This window comes from Thalassophryne amazonica, chromosome 5, assembly GCF_902500255.1.
Source record: "Thalassophryne amazonica chromosome 5, fThaAma1.1, whole genome shotgun sequence".
NCBI lineage: Eukaryota > Metazoa > Chordata > Actinopteri > Batrachoidiformes > Batrachoididae > Thalassophryne > Thalassophryne amazonica.
In genome coordinates, this window is record NC_047107.1 from 45,615,090 (window position 1) to 45,630,721 (window position 15,632).

General features: G+C 42.0%; 2 long non-coding RNA genes across 2 annotated transcripts; one reads left to right on the plus strand and one right to left on the minus strand.

Moving 5' to 3' along the window:
• Positions 1-5,362: 5,362 nt before the first annotated feature.
• LOC117510399 lies at positions 5,363-14,442 on the minus strand. Its single transcript, XR_004560714.1, has 3 exons — positions 14,429-14,442; positions 10,817-10,824; positions 5,363-5,685 (listed from the first exon to the last, which is right to left on the minus strand). It is a non-coding gene; the product is annotated as an uncharacterized LOC117510399 (long non-coding RNA).
• LOC117510397 lies at positions 5,438-7,144 on the plus strand. The gene is made up of 3 exons (XR_004560713.1): positions 5,438-5,564; positions 5,631-5,632; positions 6,883-7,144. It is a non-coding gene; the product is annotated as an uncharacterized LOC117510397 (long non-coding RNA).
• Positions 14,443-15,632: the final 1,190 nt, after the last annotated feature.

Genomic DNA, 15,632 nt, shown 5'->3' on the forward strand with positions numbered 1-15,632 from the left:
TCTATTAGATAAATATGATTCAAACCACCGCAGCGCAGTCCTCTACGCTAATACCTATGGCATGCTCTAATCTCTGTAATAAAATTTTATGGTCAGCAGTATCAAAAGCAGCACTGAGGTCTAACAGAACAAGCACAGAGATGAGTCCACTGTCTGAGGCCATAAGAAGATCATTTGTAACCTTCACTAATGCTGTTTCTGTACTATGATGAATTCTAAAACCTGACTGAAACTCTTCAAATAGACCATTCCTCTGCAGATGATCAGTTAGCTGTTTTACAACTACCCTTTCAAGAATTTTTGAGAGAAAAGGAAGGTTGGAGATTGGCCTATAATTAGCTAAGATAGCTGGGTCAAGTGATGGCTTTTTAAGTAATGGTTTAATTACTGCCACCTTAAAAGCCTGTGGTACATAGCCAACTAATAAAGATAGATTGATCATATTTAAGATCGAAGCATTAAATAATGAGCAGCCTGGTAGGAATGGGGTCTAATAGACATGTTGATGGTTTGGATGAAGTAACTAATGAAAATAACTCAGACAGAACAATCTGAGAGAAAGAGTCTAACCAAATACCGGCATCACTGAAAGCAGCCAAAGATAACGATACGTCTTTGGGATGGTTATGAGTATTTTTTTTCTCTAATAGTTAAAATTTTATTAGCAAAGAAAGTCATGAAGTCATTACTAGTTAAAATTAAAGGAATACTTGGCTCAATAGAGCTCTGACTCTTTGTCAGCCTGGCTACAGTGCTGAAAAGAAACCTGGGGTTGTTCTTATTTTCTTCAATTAGTGATGAGTAGTAAGATGTCCTAGCTTTACGGAGGGCTTTTTCGTAAGAAACATCTGTTGTGAAAGGCACCAGAGTCTGCAACACCACTAACCACCACCAAGACTCACCACCAAGCAAGCAACACCATGAAAATCAAGGAGCTCTCCAAACAGGTCAGGGACAAAGTTGTTGAGAAGTACAAATCAGGGATGGGTTATAGCAAAAATATCCAAAACTTTGAAAATCCCATGGAGCACCATTAAATTTATCATCACAAAATAAGGACAGCATTGATCAGAAAGGCAACAAAGAGACCAAAGGTAACCCTGAAGGAAGTGGAAAACACAACAGAGCTTGGCTTTACAGAAGAGTGATCAGAAAAAAGTCATATGGAAGAAGGTCATCTGGTCAGATGAGACTAAAAGTGGTAAATGTTTTGGCTATCAAGGACAAGGGTATATCTGGTGCCAACCCAACAACCCTCATCACCTCAAGAACACCATCTCCCCAGTGAAGCATGGTGGGGCAGCATCGTGCACTGGAGATGTTTTTCATCGGCAGGCACTGGGAAACTGGTCTTAATTGAATGAATAACAGATGGTGTTAAATACAAGGAAATTCTTGAGGAAAACCTGTTTCAGTCTTCCAGAGACGTACGGCTGGGACAATGACCTGAGACATACTACTAAAGCAACACATGAGTGACTTATGAGGAAATCTGTTAATGTGGTCGAATGGGCTATTCAAAGCCCAAACCTCCATCCAATTGAGAATCTGTGGGGTGACTTAAAGATTGCTGTACACCAGCTGAACCCATCCAATTTGAAGGAGCTGGAACAGTTTTTCTTTGAAGAATTGGTAAAATCCCAGTGGGTAGATGTGCCAAGCTCATCGAGACATACCCTAAGAGACTTGCAGCTGTAACTGCTGTAAAATGTGGCTCCACAATAGAGGTGGGCGGATCGCTCCTAATATCAATAATATCGATACCAATGCTGGTATTGATATTGAACGATCCTCGGGTAAAAAGATACTCAAGCTTTTTTTCTCTCCCGCACGTGCTGACTGCTCCACACGCAGATTCATCAAAGTCTACTCTCTGTCTGTAAGAGCAGCGCTGCACTGTGTCACACAACATGGAGCAGTGCACCCTTGCATTGTGGTTTGTCAGCCCTCTACCTCAGGAGATTTTGTTTTAAGTTGTGTTAAGTGATATTTAAAAAAAAATGTTGATTGCGATAAGGGTGGTTGGCTCTCACTGCGGTATTGTATCACTTCCTGTTCCGGAGCACAGCGGTGTTTTTCTGTATCTGTTAGCTGTTTAATCTGCGCAGTTAGATTGATCTAGTTATCTAGATTGCGATTTGTTTCCCAGTGTAATCTTTACGTGCCTTAACTAAAGCACTCCTTCTGCTGAATCACCTCTAAATTATCTACACATTATTCACTTTGCGTGTTTTTAGGAATCCGCTAGCTTAGCGCAGCTACTAGCTCTTAGCCGATGTAGCATGGCGGCTTCTCCTGTCTCTCCCGCACTTTTCTGCTCTGGGTGTGAAATGTTTAGTTATTCCTCGGCCTCCTTTAGCAGTAATGGTACTTGTAATAAGTGTAGCTTATTCGTAGCTTTGGAGGCCAGGCTGGGTGAATTGGAGACTCGGCTCCGCACCGTGGAAAATTCTACAGCTAGCCAGGCCCCTGTAGTCGGTGCGGACCAAGGTAGCTTAGCCGCCGTTAGTTCCCCCCTGGCAGATCCCGAGCAGCCGGGAAAGCAGGCCGACTGGGTGACTGTGAGGAGGAAGCGTAGTTCTAAACAGAAGCCCCGTGTACACCGCCAACCCGTTCACATTTCTAACCGTTTTTCCCCACTCGGCGACACACCCGCCGAGGATCAAACTCTGGTTTTTGGCGACTCTGTTTTGATAAATGTGAAGTTAGTGACACCAGCAACCATAGTCAATTGTCTTCCGGGGGCCAGAGCAGGCGACATTGAAGGAAATTTGAAACTGCTGGCTAAGGCTAAGCGTAAATTTGGTAAGATTGTAATTCACGTCGGCAGTAATGACACCCGGTTACGCCAATCGGAGGTCACTAAAATTAACATTAAATCGGTGTGTAACTTTGCAAAAAACAATGTCGGATTCTGTAGTTTTCTCTGGGCCCCTGCCCAATCGGACGGGGAGTTGTTATGTGTCGGACGCAGCTCGGAGAACCGACCAGCGTTTGAAGGACCCAGTATGAAATAAGCAGAGCACGGTACAAAGGCTAACTGAATTTAATACATAACAGTGATCATAATAATAATAAAAGGTGCGGTCTGGCGTGGTGCGCTCCCAGCAGCGCTAATGGTCCGGAGCCAGAAGCTGTTTCGGACCCAAGGACCCCGCCGACACCCCCCAGGTGGCCGCAACAACCGAGTCTGTGAAAGAAGGAACCATTATGTGAGTCCACACTCTACACACAGAACACTTAAAGGTGTACAAACAGCAAACACTTCCTGGCTTGATTACTGATCAGCTTCCAACCTGCAGGCATGGAACATCCCGTTCACAAATCACCACCGCAGTGGAAGCTGATACATGACTAACATACAGCTCAATACAATAAGGTGTGAGGGACACATTTACTGACTGTATAACTGTTAGTCACAAAATCCAACGTACCTCAGGAAGTGTGCTGACGAGCGTGAGACCTCACCCTCTCCTCTTTCACAGACCGTGCATCAAACCTGGACATTCTCAGCGTCCGCTGCTGATGAGATGGCTCCCAAGACGACGATCTCACCCGTCTGGTCACAAGGTCGAGTCTCTGGCAAATGCACACTGTGCACTTCAGTCTTAAATGCCAACATACTCCAATCCCTCCAGATGCACCTCAGCTGTGAGTCCTGACGAGTCGCAGGTGATCAGGGTGAAGTCCTAACAGCCTCAGCAACACAGCCACTCAGTCCCAAATGCACGCCACCTGGGAGGAAACAAAAGGCAAACAAACCGGCAGCCAGGCCCCCCCAACCATACAACAGGGAGTGACATGTTTAGCCGCATGTTCTCCCTGAATTGCTGGCTGTCTGAGTGGTGTCCAAAAAATGAGGTGGGCTTCATAGATAATTGGCAAAGCTTCTGGGGAAAACCTGGTCTTGTTAGGAGAGACGGCACCCATCCCACTTTGGATGGAGCAGCTCTCATTTCTAGAAATCTGGCCAATTTTCTTAAATCCTCCAAACCGTGACTATCCAGGATTGGGACCAGGAAGCAGAGTTGTAGTCTTACACTCCTCTCTGCAGCTTCTCTCCCCCTGCCATCCCCTCACTACCCCATCCCCGTAGAGACGGTGCCTGCTCCCAGACTACCAATAACCAGCAAAAATCTATTTAAGCATAAAAATTCAAAAAGAAAAAATAATATAGCACCTTCAACTGCACCACAGACTAAAACAGTTAAATGTGGTCTATTAAACATTAGGTCTCTCTCTTCTAAGTCCCTGTTGGTAAATGATATAATAATTGATCAACATATTGATTTATTCTGCCTTACAGAAACCTGGTTACAGCAGGATGAATATGTTAGTTTAAATGAGTCAACACCCCCGAGTCACACTAACTGTCAGAACGCTCGTAGCACGGGCCGGGGCGGAGGATTAGCAGCAATCTTCCATTCCAGCTTATTAATTAATCAAAAACCCAGACAGAGCTTTAATTCATTTGAAAGCTTGACTCTTAGTCTTGTCCATCCAAATTGGAAGTCCAAAAAACCAGTTTTATTTGTTATTATCTATCGTCCACCTGGTCGTTACTGTGAGTTTCTCTGTGAATTTTCAGACCTTTTGTCTGACTTAGTGCTTAGCTCAGATAAGATAATTATAGTGGGCGATTTTAACATCCACACAGATGCTGAGAATGACAGCCTCAACACTGCATTTAATCTATTATTAGACTCTATTGGCTTTGCTCAAAAAGTAAATGAGTCCACCCACCACTTTAATCATATCTTAGATCTTGTTCTGACTTATGGTATGGAAATAGAAGACTTAACAGTATTCCCTGAAAACTCCCTGCTGTCTGATCATTTCTTAATAACATTTACATTTACTCTGATGGACTACCCAGCAGTGGGGAATAAGTTTCATTACACTAGAAGTCTTTCAGAAAGCGCTGTAACTAGGTTTAAGGATATGATTCCTTCTTTATGTTCTCTAATGCCATATACCAGGGGTGGCCAACCAGTCGGAGACCAAGAGCCACATTTCTTACTGGGTTACAGCAAAGAGCCACTTCAGCACACGGGCACATGAACATGGGCACACAAACACACACACACACACACACCTCTGCTCAGTCAGATTAATTGTAAATACCCCTACAATAGTAAGACGACAGGCCAGCAACATCATACACATCGGCACACCCCCCCAACCATCTCTTCCTCTCCCTCACTCTCTCTCTCTCACACACACACACACAGGCTCAGCCAGATTGATGTCACTCCAACATGATAACAAATAACAAATGCCCCAAACCAACATGATAATGACATATTTACTACAGTACCAAGACCACAGGCCAGTCATTTTTCAATAATCAATATAGTGTGCACTTACTATGCATGTTGCTTAGTGGGACTTCTGGCATTCCTTCCCTTGAACAATCCTCCTCAAATCTGGCTCGTACTCCGTTGTTGCCACTCGAAGCAATTCTTTCACATGGGTGTCAGTCATAACAGAGCGGTGTTTTGATTTGACATATTTCATGGTAGAAAACACAGACTCACAGACGTACGTTGAGCCAAACATTGACAGTATTTTAAGTGCAGCCCTTTTGACATTGGGGTATTTTTCCATTGACACACTTTTCCAGAACTCAGTGGTCCCTTCCCTTAAAGCAGGTTTCAGTTGGTCCTCCTCAGCGAGATCAATCATCTCCAACTCAGCGGCTGCCTCATCTGCGACTAAAGGGGCTTTCAAACAGTCCGTATCCGCATTAAATGGGTCGACGAGGTACGTGATCTGTGGCCTTTTCAGTTGTAGATCGCAGAAACCGGATCACAAAGGTTTCGTGCAGGTTTTCAACCAGAGATGCATATCTGGCTCCTTGCTTATTCAGGGTGGCACTGGTGACTTGCCCGCTAACTTTTAGCAGAGTGGAGAAATGCGTTAAATCTCCCTTTTGAATATGCGCCTTGAACAGCTTCAGTTTGATGACAAACGCAAACACACTTTGCACCAGATCAGGCAGAACTTTCATTTTACCCTGCAGGGTAAGGTTCAGTCTATCCAAGTGGCCCAACATGTCGACCAAAAAGGCCAAATCCAAAATCCATTTGGCGTCCGAGAGCTGGGGATAGTCCTTGTTCTTCTCTTCCATGAAGAGTTTCACAGCATCCAAAAGTTCAAAGAAGTGAGAGAGTACCTTTCCCCTTGACAGCCACCTCACGGTGCAGTGTAGTGGCAGGTCACCTGGAAGCTCTTCGTCCAGCTCAGCGATGAAATTCTTGAATTGCCTGTGATTAAGAGCATGTGTACGGATGTAGTTGACGATTTCCATCACAGGTTTCATGATGTTGTCTAAATTCAACGATTTAGACACAAGTTGCTCCCTATGGATGATGCAGTGGAAATTCCAAAAGTCGGGAAATGTTTCGTCGGCTTTGCACAGCCCCACGAGCCCGTTTACAGATCCGATCATGGATGGTGCGCCATCCGTGGCTATTGCGGTTAGCTTCTGTAGAGGCAGTTTTGCTTTCTCAAATGTAGCCATCATTGTTTCTTTCACATCTATGCCACGGGTTCGTTCTTTCAGTGGCACAATATCCAGGAGTTCTTCTTTGATCACACATTCCTTTGACACAAAGCGTGCAAATATTGCCAACTGAGGCTTGTCTTGTATGTCACAACTCTCATCCAATGCGACACTGAAATACTCGCATGCTTGAAGGTCAGAGTGCAACTGTGATTCAATAACTGTGTTAATGTCTGATATTCTGTGTTCAACAGTGTGGCGGGACAGTTGGAGGTCTGATGCCATGCGTTTTAGTTTGTCGTTTTCAGGAGACAAGATTTCAACAGCGTCAATTATGCATTTTTTAACGAACTCCCCTTCGTTGTATGGCTTTTTAGCCCGTGCAATGTTCCAAGCCAGTTTATACGATGCAAGTGTTACTGTCTCTGACTGCTTCGTAAATTTTTTGAAAACCTGTACCTGCTTTTCTGCCTGACTTTTCAAAGTGGTCAGCTTGTGCTTGCGAAGTTCAGTCCCTTTTGGAAATTCCTGGTCAATGTTAGCGTGGAGTGAGCTGAAGTGACGCTGAAGATTTGAAGCCTTGAAATGCACCAATGACGACTGACATATAAGGCAGAATGGCTTGCCATTACGTTCGACGAAAAAATATAAATTCTCCCACTCTGTTAGAAACGTCCTGTTTTCATCTTCATATTTTCTTTTTGCAGTACATTTTTTCCCTGCCATTTTGAGATCTGACAGAAGATCGACCCCCTGACCTTCTTCTTCTTCTTGCAATTTTTCTTTTGCACCTGCGCATTTGCCATGATCTCGAAATACCGTAATGAACCCAAGTGAAGCACATTCAACAAAATTACCGTATTGAACTTAAGCGAAGCGAACACGCACATAAATACACACACAAACACAAACTTGGACATGAACGTAAGAGCCGCATGACACCAGGCAAAGAGCCGCATGCGGCTCGTGAGCCGCGGGTTGGCCACTACTGCCATATACCAACACAGTGCAGAGTAGCTACCTAAACTCTGTAAGTGAGATAGAGTATCTCGTCAATAGTTTTACATCCTCATTGAAGACAACTTTGGATGCTGTAGCTCCTCTGAAAAAGAGAGCTTTAAATCAGAAGTGCCTGACTCCGTGGTATAACTCACAAACTCGTAGCTTAAAGCAGATAACCCGTAAGTTGGAGAGGAAATGGCGTCTCACTAATTTAGAAGATCTTCACTTAGCCTGGAAAAAGAGTCTGTTGCTCTATAAAAAAGCCCTCCGTAAAGCTAGGACATCTTTCTACTCATCACTAATTGAAGAAAATAAGAACCCCAGGTTTCTTTACAGCACTGTAGCCAGGCTGACAAAGAGTCAGAGCTCTATTGAGCTGAGTATTCCATTAACTTTAATTAGTAATGACTTCATGACTTTCTTTGCTAACAAAATTTTAACTATTAGAGAAAAAATTACTCATAACCATCCCAAAGACATATCGTTATCTTTGGCTGCTTTCAGTGATGCCGGTATTTGGTTAGACTCATTCTCTCCGATTGTTCTGTCTGAGTTATTTTCATTAGTTACTTCATCCAAACCATCAACATGTTTGTTAGACCCCATTCCTACCAGGCTGCTCAAGGAAGCCCTACCATTATTTAATGCTTCGATCTTAAATATGATCAATCTATCTTTGTTAGTTGGCTATGTACCACAGGCTTTTAAGGTGGCAGTAATTAAACCATTACTTAAAAAGCCATCACTTGACCCAGCTATCTTAGCTAATTATAGGCCAATCTCCAACCTTCCTTTTCTCTCAAAAATTCTTGAAAGGGTAGTTGTAAAACAGCTAACTGATCATCTGCAGAGGAATGGTCTATTTGAAGAGTTTCAGTCAGGTTTTAGAATTCATCATAGTACAGAAACAGCATTAGTGAAGGTTACAAATGATCTTCTTATGGCCTCGGACAGTGGACTCATCTCTGTGCCTGTTCTGTTAGACCTCAGTGCTGCTTTTGATACTGTTGACCATAAAATTTTATTACAGAGATTAGAGCATGTCATAGGTATTAAAGGCACTGCGCTGCGGTGGTTTGAATCATATTTGTCTAATAGATTACAATTTGTTCATGTACATGGGGAATCTTCTTCACAGACTAGGGTTAATTATGGAGTTCCACAAGGTTCTGTGCTAGGACCAATTTTATTCACTTTATACATGCTTCCCTTAGGTAGTATTATTAGACGGTATTGCTTAAATTTTCATTGTTATGCAGATGATACCCAGCTTTATCTATCCATGAAGCCAGAGGACACACACCAATTAGTTAAACTGCAGGATTGTCTTACAGACATAAAGACATGGATGACCTCTAATTTCCTGCTTTTAAACTCAGATAAAACTGAAGTTATTGTACTTGGCCCCACAAATCTTAGAAACATGGTGTCTAACCAGATCCTTACTCTGGATGGCATTGCCCTGGCCTCTAGTAATACTGTGAGAAATCTTGGAGTCATTTTTGATCAGGATATGTCATTCAAAGCGCATATTAAACAAATATGTAGGACTGCTTTTTTGCATTTACGCAATATCTCTAAAATCAGAAAGGTCTTGTCTCAGAGTGATGCTGAAAAACTAATTCATGCATTTATTTCCTCTAGGCTGGACTATTGTAATTCATTATTATCAGGTTGTCCTAAAAGTTCCCTAAAAAGCCTTCAGTTAATTCAAAATGCTGCAGCTAGAGTACTGACGGGGACTAGAAGGAGAGAGCATATCTCACCCATATTGGCCTCTCTTCATTGGCTTCCTGTTAATTCTAGAATAGAATTTAAAATTCTTCTTCTTACTTATAAGGTTTTGAATAATCAGGTCCCATCTTATCTTAGGGACCTCGTAGTACCATATCACCCCAATAGAGCGCTTCGCTCTCAGACTGCAGGCTTACTTGTAGTTCCTAGGGTTTGTAAGAGTAGAATGGGAGGCCGAGCCTTCAGCTTTCAGGCTCCTCTCCTGTGGAACCAGCTCCCAATTCAGATCAGGGAGACAGACACCCTCTCTACTTTTAAGATTAGGCTTAAAACTTTCCTTTTTGCTAAAGCTTATAGTTAGGGCTGGATCGGGTGACCCTGAACCATCCCTTAGTTATGCTGCTATAAACGTAGACTGCTGGGGGGTTCCCATGATGCACTGTTTCTTTCTCTTTTTGCTCTGTATGCACCACTCTGCATTTAATCATTAGTGATCGATCTCTGCTCCCCTCCACAGCATGTCTTTTTCCTGGTTCTCTCCCTCAGCCCCAACCAGTCCCAGCAGAAGACTGCCCCTCCCTGAGCCTGGTTCTGCTGGAGGTTTCTTCCTGTTAAAAGGGAGTTTTTCCTTCCCACTGTAGCCAAGTGCTTGCTCACAGGGGGTCGTTTTGACCGTTGGGGTTTTACATAATTATTGTATGGCCTTGCCTTACAATATAAAGCGCCTTGGGGCAACTGTTTGTTGTGATTTGGCGCTATATAAAAACAAATTGAATTGAATTGAATTGAATTCTATCCTAGGTCTTTTGGATCCTTTGGATCTATGAAGCTTAAATATGAAGACATATCAGTATTGGTATCGATATCGGCAATACTGGGCCTGTACTAGGTACAGGATTACTTGGTATCGGATCAATACCAAAATTCCCGGTATCGCCCACCTCTACTCCACAATGCAATGACTGTGGGGGGAGGGGGAGTAATACACATGCATGCACCACTTTTCTGTTTCTTATTTTTAAGAATTTTAGAAACTCCTTTTTTTATTTCACTTCACCAAATTGGGCTGTTTTATGTAAAGTAAAAATAAATAAATTTAAGTTACATGATGTAATGGAAAAAAGCAAAAATGACGGGAAGTCGGGTGAATACTGTTAGTGACACATGGGGTGGATCTGTCTAAAGGGATTAAGGCTTGGATCACCAAGACAGAAATGCTTTCCAGGTCTTGAGGCTTATTTATCTGGTAGTAATCCTTGCAGATCCTGGCTTGAAAATGAGAATCCATTACCTCCCCTCCTTGGGATGCCAGTCTATCGCTGTTTATTCCTAATTATGGCTAGTACCCATTTACACCAGAGTAGAGTGGGACAGTGCATATGAATTTATCCAAGGACACAAGTAGCCACTTATAACAGAAGTAGTGCATTTCACTTGCCAGTTCATGAATCAGAACAGTACTAGATTTGACTTAATCTACACTGAACAAAAATATAAATGCAACACTTGTTTTTGCTCCCATTTTTCATGGGCTGAAGTCAAAGATCTAAAACTTTTTCTATATACACAAAAGACATATTTTTCTCAAATATTGTTCAGAAATCGGTCTAAATCTGTGTTAGTGAGCACTCCTTTGCCGAGATAATCCATCCCACCTCACAGGTGTGGCATATCAAGATGCTGATTAGACAGCATGATTATTGCACAGGTGTGCCTTAGGCTGGCCACAACAAAAGGCCACTCTGAAGTGTTCAGTTTTGCTTTATGGGTGGGGGGGGGGGGGGGGGGGGGGGACTGGGGAGGCTCAGAAAACCAGTATCAGTGTCAGTATCTGGTGTGACCACCATTTGCCTCATGCAGTGCAACACATCTCCTTTGCAAAGTTGATCAGCAGCCAGATGCCACTGAATGTGATTATTTGCCCACTCAAGTCAATAATGACAGCAAACTGCAGTCAAGTCAAGACCCTGATGAGATGACAAGCATGCAGTTGAGCTTCTCTGAGATGGTTTCTGACAGTTTGTGCAGAAATTATTTGGTTCTGCAAACCGAGAGTGTTGCAGCAGCTGTCCGGGTGGCTGGTTTCAGGCAATCTTGGAGGTGAACGTGTTGAATGTGTAGGTTCTGGGCTGGTGTGGTCACACATGGTCTGCGGGGGTGAGGCTGGTTGGATGTACTGCCAAATTCTCTGAAACGCCTTTGGACACAGCTTATGGTTGAGAAATTAACATTCAATTCACGTGCAACAGCTCTGGTGGACATTCCCACAGTCAGCATGCCAATTTTACGCTCCCTCAAAACTTGCAACATGTGTGGCATTGTGCTGTGTGATAAAACTGAACATTTTAGAGTGGCCTTTTATTGTGACCAGCCTAAGGCACACCTAATCAGCATCTTGATATGCCACAACTGTGAAGTGGGATTGATTAAGAGAGAAATAGGTCTTATGTGTATATAGAAAATGTTTTAGATCTTTGAGTTCAGCTCATGAAAAATGGGAGCAAAAACAAGTGTGTTGCGTTTATATTTTGTTCAGTGTAGTTTAAAATGATCTGCTTCCAAAGATGGTTAGCATTTGTCCAGAAGTACACTGATCACCCACCTAACAATGTGAAGACCCCCTTTTACCACTGTGTGTTCTGGCACCTTTGTATGAGAACCAACATGAAACTTTTCAGTGGTTTGAGCTACAGTAGCTCTTCTGTTGGTTAGGATCACATGGTCCAGCCTTGCCTCTCTACATGCACTTTGGACACCCATGACCCTGTTAACAAATCACTGGTTTTCAACTACTTTTGGTAGGTATTGACCATTACTAGACTGGTACTATCCCACAAGAGCTGCAGTTTTGAGTATTCTTTCACCCAGTTGTCTAGCCACCACAATTTGGCCCTTGTCAAAGCCACTCAAATGTTTATGCATTCAGATTTTTTTCTGCTTTCAACACATTATCTTCAAGGATGAAATGCTAATGTGGTACCTAACATATCCCACCCACTGACAGGTGCCATTATAACAAGATAATCAATGTTATTCACTTCACCTATCAGTGGCCACGGTGTTATGGGTGATTTGTGTTAATACGAGTTTTGATTATACCTCCAGGGAGGCAGATTTAAGATAATCCACAAGTTTTTTGTTACTGGCAGTCCCATGGATTAACAGCAAGAAACATAACATTAGTTTTCAGGATCATTTTAGAATGACAAATGCCTGAGTACTGGAATTATTTTCACTTTTGGAAACAAGGATTGGTAACAGTGGATATGCAAAGGACTTAGTGTTCAGACCTTCTGTAAAACTGGTAAAAGTTATTGTGTGAGAGAAATGCTTTCAGGGCCAATTTACATAACAGTTTTAAACCATGAAAATGCTGTATAGCCATTATTGTGTCATCAGTTGCTCACAACTACCTGAAAAAGCAAAGCTGTCCAGACCATCCAAAGAATGGGGAAGACAACCAAGACACTCTCACAGTTAAACAGCAGAAGAGGCCGACAGATTTTAATACATGGATGCTTTTACATTGTGTCACTATTCCAATTAGGCTTCCAAAATGAATAAATACAACACAATAATCATCATTTTGTATACTTCTGTACGGGGAAATCTATTCAGTGTTTTTGCTTATTCTTCATTTTACATCACTGGACCACATACAGTAATCGACATCAACCAACTGAAGCGATAATGTGTTGGTTAATGAACAATACTGAGAAGCCTTACAGTACACAAAAGAAAGTAAAAAATATCAAACATACTAAATGTAGATGTGCCATGTGATAGACTGGCGACCTGTCCAGGGTGTACCCTGCCTCTTGCCTCATGACCCCTGGGACAGGCTCCAGCTCCCCAATCACCCTTAACTGCATTAAATCGATAGAGAAAATAAAAGAATGAATGAATGAAGATGTGTGTCCCTCATTTATACTGTTTACCTAATTAACAAACAATAATACAAAAAGAAGATGCTACACATGCAGTTGTGAGATTGTTCTGTTATCTTTCTTTCATAAGCACAATTTTGTTCAAAATAACAGCAGTGTGTTTTTAAAAAAAAGTGAGCAAAGCTTAAAATCCTTATAACAGCTTTTATTTTCATACACACAAATGCACTGGGAACACTGCACATTCTATTCCAAATCAAAACATGAAGACAAATTTATCAAATTTGTTATTTCTTTACAGAAAGTGAAGAAAAAGGAATATTAGATTGTTAAAAAAAAATAGCAGTGTCTGTATTTTTTTACAAACTAACATTTACTGTCCCTCGTTTATCGCGGGAGTTACGTTCTAAAAATAGCCCGCGATAGGCAAAATCCGCGAAGTGGCCAGCGTTATTTTTTTACAATTATTATAGACGTTTTAAAGCTGTAAAACCCCTCACTACACACTTTATACACTTTTCTCAATCAGGCATGAACATTTTCTCACTTTTCTCTCGTGTGTAAACACTCTCAAAGTTCAAACCTGAGTAGAAAAATAAGACCAACCTGTTTTCAGGCCCAAACATTTGTTTGAGAAATAAAAATAGAACGTTTTCCTATAAATAATTATGATGGCTTTTAGAACTAACAAATTTAATTTTAACGATCAACCTACGAGGTTGGACACATAAGAAATTATTAATAGTGACTGACCAGTATTTCACAGTTCCTCTGATCGCGCCTCTTCGTGCTGGCGCCGCTGCGCTGTCTCGTCTTTTTCCGCTGACTCACGCCTCGCTGCAGGTGTCTTTTTCTGAGTGTAGAACACAGTTATGGGTATTTGTTGGTGCTCTTTTTTCTTCTGGGCGAGAAGATTTTTATAAACAGACACGCAGAACATAATGCGTGTGCTCTCCCTTCACGGTGTCGCGATTGGCTGCTTGATGAGGCCACGGAACACAATGCACTGTAAAAAAAAGCATGCAAAATTGGACTAAAAAAAATCCGCGAAACAGCGAGGTCGCGAAAGGTGAACCACGTTATAGTGAGGGACCACTGTATACTGGAAAATGCTTGAAGATTTATCTTTCTTGTGACTCACTGAACTAATATTTTGTTGTATAACCACTGTTTCTGAGAACTGCTTCACATCTATGTTGCATGGACTCGACCAACATCTGGCACCTGAGAACTGATATTCCAGCCCAGGACTACTGGACAGCATTCTACAATTCCTCTGAATTTTTTGGTTTTGCCTCACAAACAGCATTTTTGATATCACCCCACAAGTTTTGTATTGGGTTAAGGTCCCCAGGATTGGGCTGGCCAGACCATAATGTTAATCTTGTTGGTCTGGAACTAAGATAATGCTCACTTGCTGGCATGTTTGAGGTCATTGACTCATTGAAACACACATTTCAACAGCATTTCCTCTTCAGCATAAGACAACAAGACCTCTTCAAGTGTTCTGAAAACTTTAAACTTATCCATCGTCACTGGTATGTGATAAATAGGCCTGACACCATAGTATGAGAAACATCCCCATATCATGATGCTTGCTCCACCATGCTTTACTGTTTTCACAGTGTACTGTGGCAGTTTTTGGGGGTCATCTGACAAACTGGCAGTGTCCCCTAAACCCAAAAAGAACAATCTTGCTTTCATCAGTCCACAAAATGTTGCACTCTTTCTCTTTAGGCCAGTCAATGTGTACATTGGCAAACTGTAACCTCTTCAGCATATGTGGTTTATTTCAACACTGGGACTTTGATGGGGCTTCTTGCCCATAGCTTGGCTTCACATAGGCGTCTTCTACAGTGGTATGTCAGGTCAAGTTTAGGCACCTGTGATGATTTCCAAGATTTTCCTTTATAAATCATTGGTTGTTTGGATAGGCAATTTCAGTTAAATATATCATATAGCAGACAAACACAGTGATATTTGAGAAGTGAAATGAAGTTTCTAGTATTTACAGAAAGTGTGCAATAATTATTTAAACAAAATTAGGCAGGTGCATAAATTTGGGTACCCTTGTCATTTTATTGATTTGAATACATTTAACACTAATTATTGGAACACAAAATGGTTTGGTAAGCTCATTGACCCCTGACCTCCTTACACAGGTGAATCCAATCATGAGAAAGGGAATTTAAGATGGCCATTTATAAATGTTTCCCCTCTTTGCATTTCTTCTAATGAGTCGGACCATATGAGCCTCTAAACAACTCTCAAATGACCTGAAAACAAAGATTGTTCAACATCATGGTTTAGGGGAAGGATACAAAAAGCTATCTCAGAGATTTCAGCTGTCAGTTTTCACTGTGAGGAACATAGTGAGGAAATGGAAGACCACAGGCACAGTACTAGATAAGACCCAAAGTGTCAGAGCAAGAAATATCTCAGATAAGCTGAAGTGAAAGATGGTGAGAACAGTCATAGTCAACCCACAGACCTGCTCCAAAGAC